The 24,649-nt window shown below is 47.0% G+C and overlaps 1 protein-coding gene across 2 annotated transcripts in view; it reads right to left on the bottom strand.

Annotated features, from left to right (window-relative positions):
• The window catches only part of GDPD2 (glycerophosphodiester phosphodiesterase domain containing 2), a 136,553-nt gene extending 114,316 nt beyond the window's left edge, over positions 1 to 22,237 (bottom strand). Inside the window, exon 1 of one of the 2 annotated variants that reach the window (XM_040405337.1) lies at positions 22,115 to 22,237. The gene's annotated coding sequence lies outside the window, so the exon portion shown is untranslated. The remainder of the gene's footprint in view (positions 1 to 22,114) is intronic. The other variant, XM_040405339.1, reaches the window with a different exon arrangement.
• Positions 22,238 to 24,649: the final 2,412 nt, after the last annotated feature.

Raw genomic sequence — 24,649 nt, 5'->3', positions numbered from 1 at the left:
TGCAGCCCGCCCCCCTTGTCACTCTCATTGCAGCCAGCCCCCCCCCCTTGTCACTCTCATTGCAGCCAGCCCCACCCCCTTGTCACTCTCATTGCAGCCAGCCCCCCCCCCCTTGTCACTCTCATTGAAGCCAGCCCCCCCCCCTTGTCACTCTCATTGCAGCCAGCCCCCCCCTTGTCACTCTCATTGCAGCCAGCCCCCCCCCCCCTTTTCACTCTCATTGCAGCCAGCCCCCCCCCTTGTCACTCTCATTGCAGCCAGCCCCCCCCCTTGTCACTCTCATTGCAGCCAGCCCCCCCCCTTGTCACTCTCATTGCAGCCAGCCCCCCCTTGTCACTCTCATTGCAGCCAGCCCCCCCCCCTTGTCACTCTCATTGCAGCCCCCCTCCCCCCGTCACCTCTAGTGTAGCGTGGCCGAGCTCTGTTCGGTCCACGGTACAGGAGCATTTGTTTCCTGCACCCGGCCGGACTAACAGGAAGTGCACACTAAGGGAGCACTTCCTGTCAGTCCGGCCGGGTACAGGAAACAAAAGCTCCTGTACCACGGACCCAACAGAGCTCGGCCACGGCACGGACACAGCACAGAGCAGACACAGAATGACAGCAGGCGCAGGCTGGCTGCGCAGCACTGAGCCGGCGGCCGGAGATTCTTTAGAGCGGCAAGCGCTCAGCCGCTCAGGAGGCGCAGCATGAGGGGCGCCGCCGGCCGGCCGAACTTATATAACCAACTTTTTTTTTTTTTTTTTCACTGCAACGGGCGCCCCCTGCTAAATGGCGCCCTAGGAGACTGCCTAAGTCGGCTTACTGGTGGCGCCGGCCCTGGTAGGAAGTTCTTATGAATATATATACACACTGATCAGTCACCACTGCAGACAAGAGATCATCATAGGTTCATGAATGCAGCAGTCACTTTCAGTCTGTGGTAGTTTCTATCCTAGGAAGGGGCAATAGTCTCTGAGCATTTAGGAGACTGATTGTTTTGGGGTAAAAGCTGTTCTTCAGCCTAGTGGTGCGGGCATGTAGGGCTCTAAGACGCCTACCAGAGGGTAGGGGAATGAAAAGGCTGTGGCCGGGGTGAGTTGGATCCCCGCAGATAATTTTTGCCCTGTTGCTGCAGCGAACAGTGAAGAGGTCATCCAGTGATGGTAACTGAGTACCAGTGATTCTGCCAGCCATTCTGATGATGCGCTTGAGGGTCTTCTTGTCCTCAGAAGAGCAGCCGGAGTACCACACTGTAATGCAGTATGTGATAACAGATTCTATGGTGCACCTGTAAAAATTGACTAGCAGCTGTTTTGGGAGTTGTGCTTTCTTCAGACTCTGAAGGCCTTTTTTGGTAATTTCTGTTGTGTTTTTTATCCATGACAGGTCCTGACTAATATGAACTCCCAGGAATCTGAAACTTTGAACTATCTCCACGTTTCCACCATTAATGCTAATGGGATGGTGTCCATTTCGTTTCTTCTTCCTAAAATCCAGAATTAGCTCCTTTGTTTTCTTGGTATTGAGTATGAGGTTGTTGTTCTTACTCCATCTCTCTAGGTTCTCAACCTCTTTCCTATAGGCTGTTTCATCATTGTTGGAGATTAGGCCTATCACGGTCGTGTCATCTGCAAATTTTATAATGGTATTGGTATTGTGAATAGGTTTACAGTCATTTGTGAAGAGGGAGTAAAGGAGAGGGCTCAACACACAGCCTTGCGGTACCCCAGTGTTTAGTGTTAAGGATGAAGAAAAGTGCTTGCCCATGCGTACGATTTGTGGTCTTTTTGTAAGAAAATCCAGTATCCAGTTGCACAGGTATGAGCTGAGACCCAAGTTGTTCAGTTTCGTTGCCAACTTGTTTGGAGGGATGGTGTTAAAGGCCGAGCTGTAATCAATGAACAGCATCCGCACATAGCTGTCTCTCTGCTCCAGGTGTGACAGCGCAGTGTGAAGGGTAAGTGAGACAGCATCCTCAGTTGACCTATGTGCTCTGTAAGCAAACTGGTATTGGTCCATGGAGGTGTAGATCTTGCTCTATTTTAGGCGCAGATGGCGGCACTACGGTTGGTTGCGCCACTATCCGCGACTTCGCCTCGCTTACGGTCTAAAATTGTAGGCACGACGTGGGTGAGCCGGCAGGCCTGTCTCATTTAACATTTTCTACATATGGTTTAGGTCTAGAAAATGGTCTAAATGTAAGACAACTCGGAAGCGGCCTTACATTTTTTTTAAACATTTTCATTTCCATAATCTCCCTTCAATGGGGGGGGGGGGGGGGGGGGATCTAAGTATACTCGAGCCAGGGTATTTTACCTTTTATTGTTGAGCTTCAATATGTGACAACCATGGTTGCCAAGTATCCATAAAACCTTGCCTGTTATGAGTCTCCCAACGCGCTAATTCCTCCATTCTACATAAATGATTCATCTTCTCATACCACATGGATACACTAGGCGGGTGGAGAGTTCTCCACAGTGCCGGAATGAGTAGCTTGGCCGCCGTAATCATGTGTGTCTGTAGGTTATTTTTATGGGGAATAAATTTGCCTTCTGGTTTCCATAGTAATACTAGGGGAGTGGTAATGTAACGGTCACGTCCACACACACACAGGGGGAAGGGTAGTGACCACTGCGCTCCACCCTTACCCCTGGCCCTGCCTACTTGCCTCACGAGTCCTGATGACAGGGGACAACTGGACGGCAGTCCCTAACTTAGGATATGTGCAGGGAAGACAGACAAGACAAAATACGGAACATGAACGGACCGGGTCAGAACCAAGAGAGCTACGCAGTACAACGGATTAAGCAAAGAATGGTCAGGAGAAGCCGGGGTCAAATACCAGGAGAGTAGCGAAGTACAAAAAGGAGTCCTAAGAGAGTAGTCAGGTGGGAGCCGAGGTCACAATACCAGGATGTATGCGCAGTACAGGAGGAGCAGGCAGAGCATCGTCAGGGAACAGGATCAGGTAAATATTCAGTAGTCCAACAAATAGCCAGGAACCTAGAAATTAACAGGCAACCTGTAGCCAGCAGGCTGCCTGTATTTATAGTGGGGAGTGAGGGTCATGTGACGTGGCCAGCGTCACATGACCGACAGACCAACCAGTCGAGCACCGAGTGATCAGCTCGGCGCTCAAGGCAGACTAGGAGCAGGGAGCCACCCAGCTAGTAAAGCCGCCCTGGGAATGAGGTCAAACACAGAACCTCATTCCAAAAGCTAAGCAACAGTTCTGCGGGCAATGGGGGACCGAGTGCACCTTCGGAACCCCGTGACAGTACCCCCTCTTTTACGAGGGGCCACCGGACCCAAGACTTCAGGCGATGGCTTTTCAGGGTGTTCTAAATGAAATTTACGAACCAGTCTAGGAGCATGAACCTCCCTGGCAGGTACCCAAGATCTCTCTTCAGGTCCATACCCCTTCCAGTGAATCAGATACTGCAAGGAGTTACGCACCTTCCTGGTATCCACTATTTTAGACACGACATACTCGACAGCATCATTAACAAGAACCGGCGGAGGCGAGGCTTTCGATGGTACTACCGGTTCAAAATATTTTTTAAGTAGAGATTTATGGAACACATTATGAATGTGGAATGACTCGGGCAGCTCCAACCTAAATGATACCGGGTTAATCACCTCCGTGATCTTATATGGTCCAATAAAACGAGGAGCAAATTTTCTAGAAGCTACCTTGAGAGATAGATTCTTGGAGGACAACCATACTTTATCCCCAACTTGAAAGTTCACCCCCCTTGAACGTCTCCTATCGGCCTTGAGTTTTTGAGAACATTGAGCCTTTTCTAGGTTCGATTGAACCCGGGCCCAAACTGTGCACAGTTCGGAGGAGAGTTTATCAGCTTCAGGGTTAGAGGAGGAGACGGACGACCCAGAATGAAAACGGGGATGAAAACCATGGTTACAAAAGAAAGGGGAGACCCCAGCAGAAGAATTGACACGGTTATTCAGAGCAAATTCAGCCAACGGAAGGAATTTGACCCATAATTGCTGGTCATCAGCAACATACAACCTCAGGAATTGTTCCACAGACTGATTAAGGCGTTCAGTCTGCCCATTACTCTCAGGATGGTAGGCGGAAGAAAAAGACAACGAAATTTTACATCTTTGACAGAAGGCCCTCCAGAATTTGGACACAAACTGCACACCCCTGTCCGAAACAATATTTTCCGGGATGCCATGTAAACGAACAATCTCTCTCACAAAAATAGACGCCAGGGTTTTAGCATTCGGAAGTTTAGACAGGGGAATGAAATGAACCATCTTGCTAAACCTATCGACCACTACCCAAACCACAGTCTTACCCTCCGCCAGCGGTAGGTCAGTTATAAAGTCCATTGAGATATGGGACCAGGGTCTACTGGGAATGGGTAGGGGTCGTAGGTTACCAGCAGGGCGAGTCCTAGGTGTCTTAGACCTGGCACAAACCTCACAGGCTGACACGTAGGACTTGACATCCCTGGTCAGAGTGGGCCACCAATAAGATCTAGAAACCAGATCCTTAGTGCCCTCAATACCCGGATGTCCACAAAAGGCAGAATCGTGACACTCACCCAACAGCTGGAGACGAAATTGTACGGGAACAAACAACTTATCTGTTGGGGTGGATGCCGGTGCCAGATGTTGTTCAGCCTTAATGCGAGCCGAGATATTCTGGGTTAGAGCCGCTAAGAAGATGTTAGCTGGTAGGATGGATTCAGGCGGCGTCTCAGTGGGTTGAAAAGCATGGAAGCTCCGAGATAATGCGTCTGCCTTCACATTTTTACTTCCCGGCCTGAACGTAATGGAGAAATCAAAACGGGTAAAAAACAGAGCCCATCGGGCTTGTCGGGGATTCAACCTCTTAGTGGACTCGAGAAACATTAGGTTTTTATGGTCAGTGACAACAGTTACTCGATGCCTTGCCCCCTCCAAAAAATGTCTCCACTCCTCAAATGCCCATTTAATGGCCAACAGCTCCCTATTCCCTATGTCGTAGTTTCTCTCCGTGGGAGAGAATTTCCTAGAGAAGAAGGCACACGGTCTCAGGTTAGTGAGGCTAGCAGGACCTTGTGAAAGGACTGCTCCTGCGCCGTCCTCGGACGCATCCACCTCCACAATAAAGGGTCTCTCCTGATCAGGCTGGATCAGAATGGGAGCGCTACTAAATGCCTTTTTTAATGTTTCAAATGAAGAAATGGCCTTGGTAGACCAATTCTCCAAATCCGCCCCTTTCTTAGTAAGGTCGGTCAATGGCTTAGCAATTACAGAAAAATTCATGATAAATTTACGGTAGTAATTTGCGAAACCCAAAAACCGTTGTAAAGCCTTAAGGATGAAGGCCTTACCCATTCCTTAATTGCTAAAACCTTACCAGGATCCATCTTAAAGGCGTGAGGAGTCAAAACATGCCCTAGAAACAGTATCTCCTGTACACCAAAGACACATTTCTCTTGCTTAGCGGATAGCTGGTTCTCCCTCAACACCTCTAATACTTGTTTGACATGGGACACATGAGATTCGAAATCAGGAGAGAATATCAAAATGTCGTCAAGATAGACAATAATAAATTTACCTAAGAACTCCCTAAGAATATCGTTCATTAAGTTTTGGAACACAGCTGGGGCATTGCTGAGTCCAAAAGGCATCACCTGATATTCAAAGTGTCCTATCGGAGTATTGAACGCTGTCTTCCATTCGTCCCCCTCCTTGATTCGGATTAGATTGTATGCCCCTTTCAGGTCAATCTTGGAAAACCAGGTTGCCCCCAAAACCTGGTTAAATAAATCCGGAATCAATGGGAGAGAGTATCTATTTTGGACAGTGATTTTATTTAATCTCCGGTAATCAATACAAGGCCTAAGACCACCATCTTTCTTTTTAACAAAGAAAAACCCTGCTCCCATAGGAGAGACTGAAGGTCTAATATGCCCTTTAGCAAGGCTCTCCTTAATATAATCTTCCATAGCCTTGCGCTCGGGCCCTGAAAGATTATAAATTCGACCTTTAGGAAATTCGGCACCCTCAATTAGCTCTATGGCGCAATCATAAGGTCTATGGGGGGGTAGAACCTCTGGAGTAAGGGACGAGAACACATCAGAATATTCCTTAATAACAGAGGGTAATGTATTAGACCTTACTGAAACCCCAGCCTGGACCACGGACAAGCATGAGTCACACTTAGGTCCCCATTTCACCAACTCTCCTTTGGACCAATCAATGGTGGGGTTATGTAAACGGAGCCAAGGCAACCCTAGTACCACCTCAACCGGTAGGTTCTCCAGGACTAGAAGAGAACATCTCTCAGAGTGGCACACACCCGCGGACAGAGAAATTTCAGAGGTACATGACCTCACCGTACCACCAATCAGGGGAGTAGCATCATTTAGGTTGTCTTGCCTTAGAAGACTTGTCAGAGAGGTCCCTCTTAGGACACTTGTTGATCCAATGGCCAGGATCTCCACAGTAGAAGCACTCTCCGCGTCTGCGACGAAGATTACCCCGGGTCATGCCAACCTGCATGGGTTCCTCGGTGGAGACCTCAGTGTTGTCCCTGGAAAAGGCCTCTGGCTGGACCACCATCTGAGAACAGAACTGTCGTTCTTGTCGTCTCTCTCTAACTCGTCTGTCAAGTCGGACAACTAGGGTCATCATCTCGTCTAAGGTCTCAGGAATTTGGTAATTGACCAATAGATCTTTTAAATTATCAGATAGACCAGACCTAAACTGACTCTTCAGGGCTGGTTCATTCCATCCTGAGGGGACACACCACCGTCTGAATTGGGTGCAATACTCCTCCGCAGGGAGATGGCCCTGAACCAGTGCCCTAAGAGCTGTCTCGGCTACCAGGGCCCTGTCTGGTTCGTCATAGAGGGTACCCAGGGCCTGAAAAAACCCCTCCACAGAAGTTAGACAACTGGCCCCAGGAGGTAACGAAAATGCCCAGTCCTGGGGATCACCCTGTAGTAGAGAAATGAGAATCCCCACGCGTTGGCTCTCGGGACAGGAGGACACGGGGCGCAAACGGAAGTAGAGTTTGCAATTCTCCTTAAAGGAGAGAAACCTCTTCCGGTCTCCAGAAAAGGGTTCTGGGAGCTTGATCTGGGGTTCAAAATATGGACTGGAGGACAGAGGAGTGGAAGAACCTTGCCCTAACTCACAAGAACGGAGTTTCTCTCCTAGCTCCTGCACCCTCTGTGTCAAGTTAGAGACATGGTCAGTCAGGGTAGTAAGAGGATTCATGATACAGTGGTTATTGGGCCTGTTAATCTGTAACGGTCACATCCACACACACACAGGGGGAAGGGTAGTGACCACTGCGCTCCACCCTCACCCCTGGCCCTGCCTACTTGCCTCACGCGTCCTGATGACAGGGGACAACTGGACGGCAGTCCCTAACTTAGGATATGTGCAGGGAAGACAGACAAAACAAAATACGGAACATGAACGGACCGGGTCAGAACCAAGAGAGCTACGCAGTACAACGGATTAAGCAAAGAATGGTCAGGAGAAGCCGGGGTCAAATACCAGGAGAGTAGCGAAGTACAAAAAGGAGTCCTAAGAGAGTAGTCAGGTGGGAGCCGAGGTCACAATACCAGGATGTATGCGCAGTACAGGAGGAGCAGGCAGAGGATCGTCAGTGAACAGGATCAGGTAAATATTCAGTAGTCCAACAAATAGCCAGGAACCTAGAAATTAACAGGCAACCTGTAGCCAGCAGGCTGCCTGTATTTATAGTGGGGAGTGAGGGTCATGTGACGTGGCCAGCGTCACATGACCGACAGACCAACCAGTCGAGCACCGAGTGATCAGCTCGGCGCTCAAGGCAGACTAGGAGCAGGGAGCCACCCAGCTAGTAAAGCCGCCCTGGGAATGAGGTCAAACACAGAACCTCATTCCAAAAGCTAAGCAACAGTTCTGCGGGCAATGGGGGACCGAGTGCACCTTCGGAACCCCGTGACAGGTAAGTGACAAGTGACCTGGACAGATCTTATTCATGATGCCTTCCACCGAATCCCAAAACTGCCTAATTTTTGGACAATACCACCATATGTGGGAAAGGCTGCCCAGTCCCTCCAGACACCTCCAGCAGTCACTCGAATTGCCTAAGTGAATTTTGTATAGGAATTCAGGCGTGCGATACCATCTAGTGAGGGTTTTAAGTGAGTTCTCTTGCACCTTGACACATCTGGAGAACCCATGTGAGTGTGACAGGATGAAGGATCTACTAGAATCTTCTAAACTTATATTTAGTTCTCTTTCCCAATCCCTCAGGTAGGAGGGTGGCGTATCACCCCTTTTTTCTATGATCTGTCTGTATATCAGTGATAGGCCTTTAGCTGGTAATTTTGGCAGTAAGACCATGGTCTCCAACCAAGAGGGGTCTACCATCGGTAGGTGTTTTGATGACTTAAACTTCCTACATGTAACCTCAAAATCCCATTTTTGTATATCCGAACCCACTTTCGGTGGTTCACCTCGGAGGGATTCATAGAAATCAGAGGAAAAGGGTAACCTCGATATATCTCCCACTCTGACCTCAGATACTGAGTCCCATACTGGGTTAGTCTCCATCACCCTGTCAGAGAGAACACAAGGCAATACATCAAGAGGAGTAACTGGGGATAAACAACCTTTACTGAGATTTAGCGCCGGTGACTTCTGGCACTCCTTAATAGTACCGTTGGTGATAACACTTATGAGCCCCAGGGAGCCTGATGTATGGGGTTTGTGCCAAAGCAAGTGTATCCCTTGTTTCCCTAACACTTCTCTTTCCATGCGCACATGCAGGGGTGCCTCCTTCGGTCTAGCTAAAGCTAACCATCTCTCCAAATGAATAGCCTGTACATATGCATACATGTCTGGTAGTGAGATCCCTCCATGCTTCCTCTTTCTTGTAAGTAGGGAGTAAGGTAGTCTAGCTTTCTTATTTGCCCATAAAAATTTACCCATAATTGACCTCAATTTATCTAGAAAGGCTCTAGGTATCAATAATGGAAGTGAACGTAGCACATATAGCAGTTGGGGAAAAATATATGTGGTTAATACATTTTTCCTACCTATCCAAGAAATCCTAGGTGTCAAGGATTTATTCAGGAACGTTTGGACTTTTGCTATTAGGGGTGAGTAATTTATATGAAACAAATGGGCAGGATTGGCTAGTATCATCACTCCTAAATATTTTATCGCTGTGGAGGGCCACTTAAAAGGGGACATATCCTTAATCCTTCTCAATTGGGTGGGGGATAAAGAAACTCCAATGGCCTCAGACTTCTCAAGATTAATTTTAAAATTGCAGATTTTCGCAAAGATATTGAAGATATCCAGTATTTGTTTCATTGCTTCATTAGGGTTGGTGACCATTAGTAGCAAGTCGTCAGCAAATGCTGCCATCTTATGTGTATCTCCCCTCAATTGAATTCCTCTGATATCAGGGTTTTGTCAAAATTTCAGCAGTAATGTTTCTAGAACTAATATGAACAGAGTTGGGGAGAGGGGACATCCCTGCCTAGTACCATTCCTGATGATAATGGGGTCCGACAGGGTGCCGTTTACCAAAATACGGGCTGTGGGAGCTGAGTACAAGGAGAAAATAGCTTTGACAAATACATCTGGGAAGCCAAACGCTAGCAATGTACTACGCATGTAAGGCCAACCTACTCTGTCAAATGCCTTTTCGGCATCAGTCCCCAGTAAGATTAAAGGCGTGTTTTTCTTCCTGGCATAACAGACCGCATTCACCACACGACTAATGTTATGCCTACCTTCTCTGCCAGGCACAAATCCTACCTGCTCCTCCCCCACCAGCCCAGGCAGCAAACCAGCCATACCGTGATTTAGCAGTTTAGCCCACCATTTTAAATCTGTATTAAGTAGCGAAATTGGACGATAGCTACCACACGCTTCAGGATCCTTCCCCTCTTTGGGAATAATAGTGATAGTTGCCGCCTGGGCCTGTGGAGGAAGAGCCGAACCGCAGAGAAGGGAGTTGCAAAGCTTAGTGAAATACGGTATCAGTATGTCCGCAAATTTCTTATAATACACTATAGGGAGACCATCCGGTCCTGGGCTTTTCCCAGATGGAATGCTATGGAGAACTTTAGCAACTTCCTCCTCCGTAAACGGTTTCAGTAGATCCGTTTTATCAATGGATTTCAAAAAGTAATTGATGCGGTTTTGCAGGGATGTATTATCACCAGTTTCAGTCCCCCCTTCGCTCTCTAAATTATATAGAGAGGTGTAAAACCTACAAAATTCTTTTGCTATTGCCGGAGTAGCAGTTAATCTATGCCCTTTCTTTAGACTTTACCTGAATAAAGGACTTATTCCTCTGGGTCTTTAACAGATTCGACATTAGTTTGGAGCCTTTGTCACCATGTGAGTAGTAGTTGAATCGCAGTGCCTGAAGTATTTTAGCTGATTTAATATTCAGTTTGTCCTTTAGTTGAGACCTTAGGTATTTTAGTTGATTCAATACCTCATCTGTCTGGGCCGTTTTGTGCAATTTTTCCAGTGTGGAAATTTGCAAGAGCAGGGAATTTATTATCTGTGTCCTTTGTCTTTTAACTTTGGAACCTAAGCTAATAAATTCCCCCCTTACTACTGCCTTGTGGGCTTCCCACAAGATCGGACTCGATATCTGAGGGGTCTCGTTCAAACTAAAGTAATCAATAAGTACTTTATTAGCCCTTTCCTTGTGCTCTTTTTCCTCCATTAAAGTTGAGTTGAGCCTCCATGACCAGGACTTCCCAGGCATGTCTTTAATTTGCAGCTTCATGCTCACAGGGGCATGATCCGAAATCGTGATAGACCCTATGGAGGCTTCTTTAATCGCGGGTATAGCATTGTTAGATAGAAATATATAGTCTAGGCGCTGGTAAGAGCCATGAACCTTAGAGAAAAAGGTAAAATCCTTAAGCTCTCGGTGGAGTAATCTCCATACATCAGATAGACCCACCTCTGCCAAAGCTATCTGAAATCTACGTCTTTGTTTTCCTGATAATTGAGGTATGACAGACGTGGAGTCCATCCCATGATCCAGTGTGAGATTAAAATCCCCACCTAATATCAAGATCCCTTCTGTGAACATTTTCAAGGATTCTAACATCTGAATAAGCCATTTAATTTGTCCCTTATTTGGGGCGTATATAGCGGCTAGGGTGACTATTGAGTTTAGGACTTTCCCCTTAACAAATAGGAACCTTCCATTGGGGTCTATCAATTTCGCTGTCATCTGAAATGGGAGGTCTTTACTGAAACCAATAGAGACACCTCTTGATGCCGAGGAGTGAGTGGCATGATGCCAGTCTGGAAAATGCTTACTAGTCATATTGGGCACATGGTCATGTCTGTAATGCGTTTCTTGTAAAAACACAATATCAGGGTTTTCTTTCCTAAGTGTATGGTAGACCTGACTACGTTTCTGTGGAATGTTCATTCCATTCACATTAAGTGAATAAAGTGTAATGAGCGCCATATCAATGAGACTTAATATCTGCACCAACCTCAAATCTGATGGCTGTGAACCATATAGCTCAACTCAGAAAAACTAAACATAAAGACAATAAAACAAATATTAACAGGGTGAAAGGGCTTATCAGCCCCATAGGCGCTACAAGGCGCAATAGAGCAATGACATATTGAGGATAAAAGATCGGGGGAGGGGACATAGGTAGAGACTTCTAGAAAAATCTAGATGTACCACTCACCCGACCTCTTAGATAATAGCAATTAAACTGACCAATAAACTTAAACCGTCTAAGCTTTGTAATCGACAGGCGGATATTGCTATCCCACCATCTCCCCAAGACATGTGGTGATGCTAAAACAGCAAAACCGCTCTCTCGGCTCCAAAGCATGTCATTTTAAATATATGAGCAAAATGCTAGAAATGGCTGGGCGTAAAACACTTTTGAACGGTGGCAACTTTGGGTTTTAAATACTATAGTGCAAACTTATAGTAAGGAGGAGACAACGGCGCTCACTGAAGCTATAAACATCAGTGAGAAAAGTTGAACCTGAACGCTCTAACTTCATGAAGGAGCAACTCAGTCCCCTGTCAGCGACTTCTTCTTCGGGTGCTTGTGCTTGGACATAGCTTGCCAAGGTGATGGAGCAGCAAGCTTGGGTAACTTCTCCATGTTAGCAGATGGGAGCCAGGAAGGGATGTCCAGCGGGGAGATCTCAAGAGCCTCCCAAATCTTGGGTAGATCATCTGGGTGTCGACTGTTGATTGTGGTGCTAAGTCCAAAGGGGAAAAGCCACCTCATGGCCAGCCTCCTCTCCCTCAATTCAGCCGTAAGGGGTTTCAACGCCTTGCGCTTAGCCAGGGTGCTAGCTGACAAGTCCTGAAACAACAGGATTTTGTTCCCTTCAAAGGTGACTTCTTCTCTCTCTCTTGCTGCTTTGAGTACCGCAGCTGTATCAAGGTAATTCAAGAGGGCACATATGGTGTCTCTAGGCGGTTCACTTGCAGCAGGCTTAGGCCTAAGCCCTCTATGCGCTCTTTCAATGGTGATGGTATCAGCCCGCTCTGCTCCCACAAGTATGGCGAATATCTGTCTGACACTGTCCATCAGTGCTTCCGCCGCTACAGATTCGGGGATGCCCCTTATCCTCACGTTCTTCCTTCTCCCCCTATTCTCTTGGTCTTCTAGGTGGAGATAGACACTGTCCACCTGGGAACTTAGGGATCTCATTTGGCTCTGGAGACCCTTGCTGTGCTGTATCACAGCTATCTGAAAGTCCTCCAGCGCCTCTACTCTTTGCCCCACATGCGTTACCTCCGTTCTAATGGCCGCCAGTTCTGTCAGTACCGGAGACAAGGCTTGAGCTAAAGATTGCTGCAGGGAGTGCTGTAGAAAGGCTCTGGTAATCGGAGCAGGGTCCGGATCATCCGGCAGGTCTGAAGGGGCACAGGAGCTGGCATCATCCGACTCTCTGTCCAGGGCTGCAGCAATTTCTTCAGCCGCCGCCATCTTCCCTCTAACTGCCGGAGACGCTGTCTTCTTATAGAGGTATTTATTCAAGTCCCCATGAGTTTTCTTTGCTTTGGTCGTCTGAACGACATCTCCACTTCTCTCCTTGCTGAGTTTGCCCATATTTGAATCGGTCAGGGCTGTAAAATAGCTGTTTGATCGGGTGATATGGTGAGGAGCTCAGAGCTCACACGTCTTCCACCATGCTCAGTTGGCTCCGCCCCCCGCGGCCTTACATTTAAAACTGGCGCTGGATGCGCCGAAGTTATGGAGAGGCCGACACCTCTTCATAACTTCGGCGGAACCACCACCAGCTTAGTGATTTATTAAGACTGACATCGAAAACACTGGTCTTAATAAATGTGCCCCATAGTCTGTATGGGGCACATTTCGGCATCCTAGCCCCCATAGTCTGTATGGTCCATCCAGTTCGGCATCCTAGGCCTCGTGCACACGACCGTATGCCCTCCGAGATATACGGTCCGTGAGCGGGCCATATGTCCCGAAGCAGCATTGATCGGGAGCACACAGCATCATAGATTACAATGATGCTGTGGACGTCGGGCCGCCCACGGGGCTATTGTCCCGCACTCATATGATCATATTTACTCCAAAAAAAGTTGAACTGAGTAAGGCCTCATGCACACGGCTTGCCCGGCTGTGGCCGTATTGCGTCCCGCATACAGCGGGTCCACAGTACACGGACACCGGCCGTGTTCCCCCCTCATCACAGATGAGGACACATTCACTTAAATGGGCCCACAATCCGGGAGATGCGGTGCAAAACAGAGGCCCGGATCGGAAGCCGACGAAAGCACTTTCGAGTGCTTCCGTGGGTTTTCTGTCCGTGCCTCCGCACCACAAAAAAGTAGTGCATGCAGTGGTGCAGACCGTCGGATGCGGATCAAGTGAATGGGCCTGCGATCCGCATGTGGCAGCCCCACTGTCGGTGCCCGTACATTGCGGACCACAATTTGCGGTCGGTGTGCATGAGCCCTAAATGTGTTCCAATTTGGACAGTGATTTCTATCAGTTAGGCCTCTTTAACATGAACAATACGGATTAGGTCCGGATGCGTTCATGGTGCATTCAGTGAAACTCGCACCATCTTGCAAGCAAGTTCAGTCAGTTTTGTCTGCGATTGCGTTCAGTTGCTCGTGAAAAAAAATTTAAGGTTTACAAACATCTCCTAGCAACCATCAATGAAAAACACATTGCGCCCAGACTGCATCCGGATTATATACGGATGCAATGCGTTTTTCACTGAAGCCCAATTCACTTCTATGGGGCCAGGACTGCGTGAAAAACACAGAATATAGAACATGCTGCGATTCTCGCAGAACTGATGCATGAAAGAAAAAAAACGCTCATGTACACAGACCCATTGAAAGAAATGGGTCAGGATTCAGTGCGGGTGCTATGCGTTCACTTCACGCATCGCACCCGCAGGTAAAACTCGCTCGTATGAAAGGGGCCTTATAGGGGCACATTTACTTTACATTGGGGCCTTTTTTTGGAGTAGGACCGATACCGGCCATATGCGCCCCACATTTTACTCTTCCGCAGGTTCCACACTGTTACCAATGCCTATTCTTGTCCGCAAAAATGACAAGTATAGGACACATTCTATTTTTTTGAGGGACCGCGCAATGGTGTCACGGTCATATTGGTGTTTGACCGTGACGCAGCTGCCATGCAGACTGGTTGCCGGTGGCAACATGTTGTTGGCAGTTTGCATATGCACTTCCCCTTTAAGGTTTGCCTCCCTGCTGTTTGGTGAGCAAGGGGTTAATATTGTTTCCTGGGTGTGGCTGCGGGCTTGATTTATACCTGTGGCTTGCTGGCTGGGTGCAGTGGTACTACAGCCTTGCTTGGTGTTGGAGCTCTGCTTCTTGCCTGGGTGTTTCTGCCCAGTCTTTGAGGGCCACATTATGGAACATAAATTGTCCTCCCTTATGTACCCTCCTTGTTCCTTTACCCTCACTTGTATGTGTGGTGTGGGTTTATGTTCTGGGTCTGTGAAGCGTTTTGTTGGTTGTTTCATGTCTGGGCTGTTGTTGGTGTTGGTTACTGCTACGGTGTCCTATTTGGTGTGTGGGCAGTCGTGGTGGCTGCGGCAGATAAGTGTGTTTCTGGTGTTCTTACCTACCGACTCTGTTGCTGCATATGGTCTTTTCCTTTCCCTGCTGCTAGGCCATTTGAGACTCCTGTCCTTCTGTGTCTGGGAAGAATAGGTCATCTTTCCCCTGCTCCTATGTGAGGGATTATCAGGGCGACTCAGGGCCAAAGGTATCCTGGTATGAGCCGTCCTACCATCCAGGTCCGCTCATACGGTGAGGAGTTAGGGTGAGGATTAGGGACGCTTTAGGAGGTGACCTGATTCCGGCGTTCTGGCCTAGCTGCTTCCCCTTTATTCCTTTTACATTGTACGGTGGGGGGTTTCCCCCCCACTCCCCACCGTGACAAATGGTCAGGATGTAAACCGTACAAAGTGTGCTTTCCTCATTTTTTTGGCCCTGTTGAAATGAATGGGTCCACATCCGATCCGCAAAAAAATACAGATCCGATGCGGACCAAAACTAAGGTCATGTGCATGAGGCCTAAGTTGGATGTGTTTTTAATGTGGCAGAGAATTATTTTAACCCATACAAGTTGTATCTTAAAAAGTCAATTTATACATATATTCTACCAATGAAATGTAAGGTTACATTCACATAGCCGGATACAATCGTACACCGCCGGATCCCCATTCACTGTAACGGGATCCGTCCACTTTCCGTCATATATGTCGGCTTACGGACGGAACAAAAAATGCTGTGTAGTATTTTTTTTGTCCGTTCGAAATGTGAACGCGGTTTTAGCATTTTTGATTACTTTCAGCCTTGGAAAAGTAAGAAATAAGAAGCTGGGTGTTTTTTTTTTTTTTTACCATAATTTTATTTATTTTTTTAAGTTGACGTAGCCGTATGAGGGCTTGTTTTTTGCGAGGTGCATCATACTTTTTTAGTACAACCGTTTTTAAGGGCATATGCTGCCTCTTTTTTTTTTTGCACTTTAGGCCTCATGTACACGGCCGTTGTGCGGCTGTTCCGTGCATTGGGGACCACAATTTGCAGTCCCCAATGCCCGGGCAACATCCATGCGGCAGCTGGGACAGATCGAGACCCATTCAACTTGAATGGGTCTGTGATCCGTCCGCACCCTAAAAAAATTTAACATGTTCTTTTTTTTTTTTTTTTTTTTTTTGGTGGGGAAGCACGGTCAGAAACACCACGGAAGCACTCTGTAGTGCTTCTGATCCGTGCTTCAGTTCCGCACCGCATCTCACGGATTGCGGACCCATTCAAGTCAATAGGTCAATGCAGGGTGCACACAGCCGGTGCCTGTGTATTGTTGACCCGCTGTATGTGGGCCGCAATACAGCCACGGCCGGGCAAGGGCTGTGTGCATAAGGCCTTAAATTGACGAAGTTCACAGTGTGGCATTTTGTGGGGAATTTTGAATAAGGCTCTTTATTATATGGGTTGCAGCAAACAGTGTGATATCGTATGTGCGCGTGTGTGTTTTTTACCACCTTTATAAAATAAAACCACTTTTTTAAAAATAAACTAGTGCATTGCTTTTATAATGCACTGGTTTACCTTGTATTTCAAAAATAAAAAGTTAATAAAATACATATACAAAAAAACAATAAAAATATAACAGGATTGCCACATCTGAAAATGTCTTAAAGGGAACCTGTCATCACCTTTAGGCCTCATGCACAGGACAGTATTTTTTCAAGGTCCGCAAAACGGGGTTCCGTTGTTCCGTGATCCGTTTCCGTATCATGGAAGTAGCGTCCTGGTTGCCATTGTAACCGATCGGAGCCCCAGCGATTAAACTGGGACGCCGATCGCAACTATCCGCTGCCACCAATGATGGGGGGGGGATTTTAATTAGGGAGGGGAGGCCGCACTGGCCACCAATGAATTTAATACAGGGGAGGGAGGGGGGACCGCACTGGCCACCAATGAATTAAATACAGGGGAGGGAGGGGGGGGCCGCACTGGCCACCAATGAATTTAATACTGGGGAGGCCGCACTGGCCACCAATGAATTTAATACAGGGGAGGGAGGGAGGTATGCCCCCTGCTGCCTGGCAGCACCCGATCTCTTACAGGGGGCTATGATACGCACAATTAACACCTCAGGTGCGGCACCTGAGGGGTTAATTGTGCGGATCACAGCCCCCTGTAAGGGATCGGGTGCTGCCAGGCAGCAGGGGGCAGTTATGTATACAGTTCTTAGTATATTCTAACTTGAAGCGTCCCCGTCACCATGGGAACGCCTCTGTGTTAGAATATACTGTCGGATCTGAGTTTTCACGATGTGAAAACTCATATCTGAAAAAGCTCTATGCAGACGGATCTGCGGATCCGTCTGTGCGAAAGTAGCCTACGGACAGAGATCACTGACGCGGATGACAATCTTGTGTGCATCCGTGTTTTTTCACGGACCCATTGACTGGAATGGGTCCGCGAACCGTTGTACGTCAAAAAAAATAGGACAGGTCATATTTTTTTGACGGACAGGAAACACGGATCACGGACGCGGATGAACAACAGTGCATTTTCCGAGTTTTCAACGGACCCATTGAAAGTCAATGGTTCCGCAGAAAATCTCGGAAAACGGAACAACAGACACGAATGCACACAACGGTCGTGTCCATGAGGCCTTATGCTGCCCATACTAACGGCAGGTGAGTTGATTTCAGTGGTCTGTCATTTATAAGTTAAAAGTAAGTGGTTGCCGAGAACCAGCTTTCTAATCATTGCAGACTGGGCCTGGAAAAGAGTCCCGGCCACCTGAGAAGAGTCCTGGTTATTCATGAATTCCTGCTCTCCTGCCCACCTGCTGATGACTGACAGGCTTCTACCTAGTTTTCTCCCTTTCTCTCTAGGAGAGAACTGCCAATCATCAGCAGATGGGTGAGGAGAGCAGGAGATTATGGATAACCAGGACTCTTCTTGGTAGATTTGACTCTTTTCAAGGCCTGGGCTGTAATGATTGTGATGCTGGTTCTCGGCAACCACTTACTTTTAGCTCATGAGTGACACACTGCTGATATCTGCATTTCTGTCACTACTTTATGCTGCCCTAAGTGAGGTCAGCATAAAGTTGATGACAGGTTCCCTTTAAGTATTAAAATATAAAAATATTTTTCCTGTGTTCTGAATGCCGCAACGTAAAAAAATAAACTGTGCCAAGTTGTAGTCACCTTGACCCCTCAAAATATTGAATAAAAAGTGACCATAAAGTTGGAAGTAACCCAAAAAGGTAGCCATAACCAGAACATCCCCCCCCCCCCCCAAAAAAAAGCCCTAAGGCTACTTTCACACTAGCGTTCGGAGCTGATCCGTCTGATGTTTCATCAGACGGATCCGCTCCGATAATGCAGGCGTTCGCATCCGTTCAGAACGGATGCGTCTGCATTAAAACTTAGAAAAATTTCTAAGTGTGAAAGTTGTCTGAGCGGATCCGTTCAGACTTTCCATTGAAAGTCAATGGGGAACGGATCCGCTTGAAGATTGAGCCATATTGTGTCATCTTCAAGCGGATCCGTCCCCATTGACTTACATTGTAAGTGTGGACGGATCCGCTCGCCTCCGCACGGCCAGGCGGACACCCGAACGCTGCAAGCAGCGTTCAGGTGTCCGCTCACTGAGCGGAGCGGAGGCTGAACGCTGGCAGGCGGATGCATTCTCAGTGGATCCGCCTCCACTGAGAATGCATTGGGGCCAGACGGATGCGTTCGGGGCCGCTCGTGAGCCCCTTCAAACGGAGCGCACGAGCGGACACCCGAACGCTAGTGTGAAAGTAGCCTAAAACAGCTATATAGATTATGGATGTCAGAATACGGCAAAGAAAAAATTTATTTCTTCAAAGGTTTTTATTCTTTTAAAGTAATAAAACATAATAAAAAGTACATAAATTTGGTACTGCAGTAATCATAATGACCAGAGGAAAAGGGGTTGTTGTGTCGTTTTTAGTGCACAGCAAATGCCATAAAAACAAAATCTAACAAACTATGGCAGAACTGTGGGGGTTTTTTTTAGTACACCCCACAAACAATTTTTGCCTACCTTCCAATACAAGATATGGTTAATTAAATGGTGCCATTAAGAAATACAACCTGCCCAACAAAATACACTGCTCCAAAAAATAAAGGGAACACTTAAACAACACAATGTAACTCCAAGTCAATCACACTTCTGTGAAATCAAACTGTCCACTTAGGAAGCAACACTGAGTGACAATCAATTTCACATGCTGTTGTGCAAATGGGATAGACAACAGGTGGAAATTATAGGCAATTAGCAAGACACCCCCAATAAAGGAGTGGTTCTGCAGGTGGTGACGTGACCACTTCTCAGTTCCTATGCTTCCTGGCTGATGTTTTGGTCACTTTTGAATGCTGGCGGTTCTTTCACTCTAGTGGTAGCATGAGACGGAGTCTACAACCCACACAAGTGGCTCAGGTAGTGCAGCTTATCCAGGATGGCACATCAATGCGAGCTGTGGCAAGAAGGTTTGCTGTGTCTGTCAGCGTAGTGTCCAGAGCATGGAGGCGCTACCAGGAGACAGGCCAGTACATCAGGAGACGTGGAGGAGGCCGTAGGAGGGCAACAACCCAGCAGCAGGACCGCTACCTCTGCCTTTGAGCAAGGAGGAACAGGAGGAGCACTGCCAGAGCCCTGCAAAATGACCTTCAGCAGGCCACAAATGTGCATGTGTCTGCTCAAACGGTCAGAAACAGACTCCATGAGGGTGATATGAGGGCCCGACGTCCACAGGTGGGGGTTGTGCTTACAGCCCAACACCGTGCAGGACGTTTGGCATTTGCCAGAGAACACCAAGATTGGCAAATTCGCCACTGGCGCCCTGTGCTCTTCACAGATAAAAGCAGGTTCACACTGAGCACATGTGACAGACGTGACAGAGTCTGGAGATGCCGTGGAGAACGTTCTGCTGCCTGCAACATCCTCCAGCATGACCGGTTTGGCATTGGGTCAGTAATGGTGTGACTCCAAATCCAGACCTCCCATGGGTTGAAAAATGTGATTTCCATTTTTTTATTTTGTTGTCAGCACATTCAACTATGTAAAGAACAAAGTATTTCAGAAGAATATTTAATTAACTCAGATCTAGGATGTGTTATTTTTGTGTTCCCTTTATTTTTTTGAGCAGTGTATAAGCCCTCATATGTCTATATGAATTGAAAAGTTGAAGCTCTTGGAAGATGGGGAGGAAGAATAAAAACAAAAATTGACCTGGTATTTAAACCTCTTCAGAGCCTTGCAATTTTCCTTTCTTGCATCCTCATTTTTTACTCTCTGCCTTCCCGAAGCCATAACGTTTTTATTTTTCCGTTCACATAGATGCATGAGGGCTTGTTTTTTTTGCAGGAAAAGTTGTACTTTCTAATGGCACCCTTTGAAATTACATACAATATAGTAGGTAGCTGGGGAAAAAATTCCAAATGAGGTGGCGTTGTAAAAAAATGCAATGCCTAGCAGTGTCCGTGGTGTATGGATGACACACAGAGAGCAAAACACAGACCAAACACTGATTCTCCATGGACCACTAACCATCACCAGAGCAGGACACACCTACAGCAGTACAGATGATTCAATTAACAGCAGCAGTGTGAATAGGAACTTTTATTCTGCCAGGCATCATTCCCACCCATTCCCCACAGGTGGGCACTAGTGCTGAATTGCTGCCTGCTCTGTACAGTGAATGGTTTCACAAACCTCTCCCATCTGAGTGGCAGCTGAATCATCCAACCAGGAGACCAATGCTCTCACTTAGAGGGGAAGGCCTAATTAGCAGCTCAATGCAGAGAGCATCCACAGTGAAGTCCCGCCTTCTGGGCACTTTAAGAAGCATAACCTGGCAGAATAAAAGTTCATACTCAGATTATTTATGATAATAAAGGCATGCAGAAATTCGTAGTGGACCTGCCACATGTGGCCATACCCTCAAATTTCTTTTTACAGCACATGAAACTATTTAGCATTACACCCTTCTCACAAGCACAGGTTAGTACATCCTATACGTGAAACCAGACACTTAACCCGTGAGCACAGGTCAGTACTTCCTACACGTGAACTCCAGGTCTGTACATCCTACCAGCAAACCATGGTCAGTACATGCCGCATGTGAGCAAGGGTCAACATGTGTTACATGTGAACCAGTAGATCCTATGCATGAACAGCAAGTAAGTACATCCAACCTGAGAATCCCAGATGAGTAAGTCCTACCAACGAACCCCAAATAAGTACATCCTATAAGCAAGCCAGGGTCAATACATCCTACATGTGAACCAGCATCAGAACATCCAACCTGAGAACCCCAAGTTCAGTACATCCAACCTGAGAACCCCAAGTTCAGTACATCCAACCTGAGAACCCCAAGTTCAGTACATCCCACCTGTGAAACCCCAAGTCAGTACATCCAACCTGTGAAACCCCAAGTCAGTACATCTTACCACTGACCACTGGTCAGTACATCTTAATCTTGACCATGGGTGAGTACATTCTAAACTTGATCCCAGGTCTGTTTAACCTACACGTCTTGATCCTACCCTTGACCTGAAGGGAGAACATCCTGCATATGAATCCCAGGTCAGTACATCCTACCCTTGACCCGAAGGGAGAACATCCTGCATATGAATCCCAGGTCAGTACATCCTAGGAGAACATCCTGCATATGAATCCCAGGTCAGTACATCCTACCCTTGACCCGAAGGGAGAACATCCTGCATATGAATCCCAGGTCAGTACATCCTACCCTTGACCCGAAGGGAGAACATCCTGCATATGAATCCCAGGTCAGTACATCCTAGGAGAACATCCTGCATATGAATCCCAGGTCAGTACATCCTACCCTTGACCTGAAGGGAGAACATCCTGCATGCATATGAACCCCAGGTCAGTACATCCTGGAAAAGCCGATTTTACCCCTTTTACCCTCTGTTTGTGCCCCATGCGATGTGAGTCCCAGAGCTCCAGAGCATTATGGCTTCTAGTAGAGCTCGAGTTCATCCATTGTCAGCCGTGCTCTGGAGGAGCACATCATGTCCTCCCTCATTCACAGGAAAGCCACACATGTACCTGCAGACAGCCTGCTCACATAAGCCCAGTATCATAGAGTCCACGTGTAGTGCCTTGTGTCCTCATCCCTCATGGTCACCTGCCTGTTCCTCATCTCCTTCTTTCACTTTGTTTGCAGTCTCTTACTTCTTACTTCTTCTCATCAATGCATTGACCGACATCCCACATGTACAATATTGACACCTAGTGGCGGAGACGAGTATAACAGCACGGTTAATGAGAACCTTGCAAAACTTCGTGATATTATTGTCCTGCTTAGTCATCATCAATTAAGCAATTGATAAAATTTAGCAGAAGTCACTGAAGACAAGGAATTCATAATGAATAAGCCTGGTTTCCTGGATGTGATGTCAGAGGTATTGTGCAAGAAAATCTAGATTGGTGCATATTATGGAATGGTATAAATAATGTAATGGTACAGCCTAAGGCCTGATGCACACGGCCATTGTGCATCCGTTCTGTGCTTTGGGGACCGCAACTTAAATGGGTCCATGATCCCTCCGCACTGCAAAAAAATAAAACATGTGGAGGCACGGAGAGAAACCCCATGGAAGCACTCTGTAGTGATGCGGGGAGCACACGGCCGATGCCCACATATTGCGGACTCGCTGTTTGCAAGCCACAATACAGACACGAACGGGCAATGGCCGTGTGTATGAGCTCTAAGGCCTTTTCACACGCCAGTGTTTTGGTCAGCGATTTCCATCAGTGATTGTGAGCCAAAACCAGGATTGGAGCCTCCACAGACATAAGGTATAAGGGAAAGATCTGCATCAATTCTGTGTTTAGAGCCGAATCTGGTTTTGGCTCAAAATGACTGATGGAAATCATTGACCAAAACACAGACATGTGAATGAGGCTTTATTCACACATCCGTGTCCATTGTGAAATTCGTGACAAGATGGTCAGTGATTCATCCGTAAAGATTTCCATGAAGAATCTGTGTTTGGTGTTGGATTTCTGCTCTCCATGTGTAATCTATGTTCCACGGACACTGCACGGCCATATACACGCCAGCATGTGCATTTCAGCGCACAAATTGTATTGTGCATTATACCACATACGTTTTATCTCAATAAGGACTGAACTATTTTCCATTTTTGCATTAAATTTTTTTTATTTTTGTTTCCATAACCATATCAGGGCTTGTTTTTTGCAGGACAAGTTGGGCCCCTTGCAGACGAGTGTGTCCGGATTAGGTCTGGAAGCGTTGCGTCTGCGATCAGTGAAAACTGAGCGAGTTCGCAGGCAAAGTCATTCAGTTTTGCCTGCGTTCGCGTTCAGTTTTTATTGCGCGGGTGCAATGCGTTTTGCACGCGCGTGATAAAAAACTGAATGTGGTACCCAGACTTCTTCACTGAAGTTTGGGTTTGGTGTTCTGTAGATTTTATTATTTTCCATTATAACATGGTTATAAGGGAAAATAATAGCATTCTGAATACAGAGTGCAAAGTCAAATGTCAATTGAGGGTAAAAAAATTCAAATAAAAACATTACTCACCCCATCCACTTGATCGCGCAGCCGGGATCTTCTTCTTTGTTCGTCTTGAAGGACCTGCAAAAGGACCTTCGCTGACGTCATCGCGCTCACCATGTGGTGAGCGCAGTGACGTCAGCACAGGTCCTGCTGAATGAAGATAGAAGGACCTTCTATTTTCATTCAGCAGATCCGTTTGCATTATCCATAAAAAAAAAAGTCTGTCAAAACGGATCCGTCTTGATTTACATTGAAAGTCAATGGGAGGCGGATCCGTTTTCAATTGCACCATATTGTGTCAGTGAAAAACTGATCCGTCCACATTGACTTACATTGTAAGTCAGGACGGATCCGTTTGGCTCTGCATCGTCAGGCGGACACCAAAACGCTGCAAGCTGCGTTTTAGTGACAGTCTAAAAAACGCAACGGAGACCAAACGCAGCCAAATTGATGCATTGTGAACGGATCTTTATCCATTCAGAATGCATTGGGGCGGAACTGATCCGTTTTGAGCCGCTTGTGAGAGCCTTGAAACGGATCTCACAAGCTGACCCAGAAACGCCAGTGTAAAAGTAGCCTTACCTGCACCTCTCCATCTGTCGCTACACAAAAGATCAAGACCTTGGGGATTCTTGTGGATGACCCTTCTCTATCTAATACAGCTCATTGCCATCAACCGAGAATTGTGCCGCACTGGGCCCCGACCTAAGTCAGTTCTAGAAGAAGGTGATCGTGAGGTAGCAGCACATGGTGGTCTTACACGACCATGTTCTTTTGGACATACAGCCCTGTTTTGTATATCACTTCAACAAGCGTTCTAGACTGTCCAGGACTCTTATGATGTCTATCCAGGGTCAGGAGATACCTTTCCTGTTCCAGTATTTATTTATTTTTGTTCCCTGTTTTTTCTGTTTTATTTTAGCTTTTTTTCAGTGGTGCAGACATATGGAACTCCTCAACTGATACCTTCACCCAGCCTTATGATGGCCATCTGGCCATGGCGCAGAGACGTGGTCTGCCATCTAATATGGGGTTTAAGGTACTCTCTCTTAACGCAA

Source organism: Bufo bufo, chromosome 8 (assembly GCF_905171765.1).
Source record: "Bufo bufo chromosome 8, aBufBuf1.1, whole genome shotgun sequence".
In the NCBI taxonomy this organism is placed as follows: domain Eukaryota; kingdom Metazoa; phylum Chordata; class Amphibia; order Anura; family Bufonidae; genus Bufo; species Bufo bufo.
The sequence above is the reverse complement of the archived record's forward strand: the minus strand, read 5'-3'. Positions and strand labels throughout refer to the sequence as shown.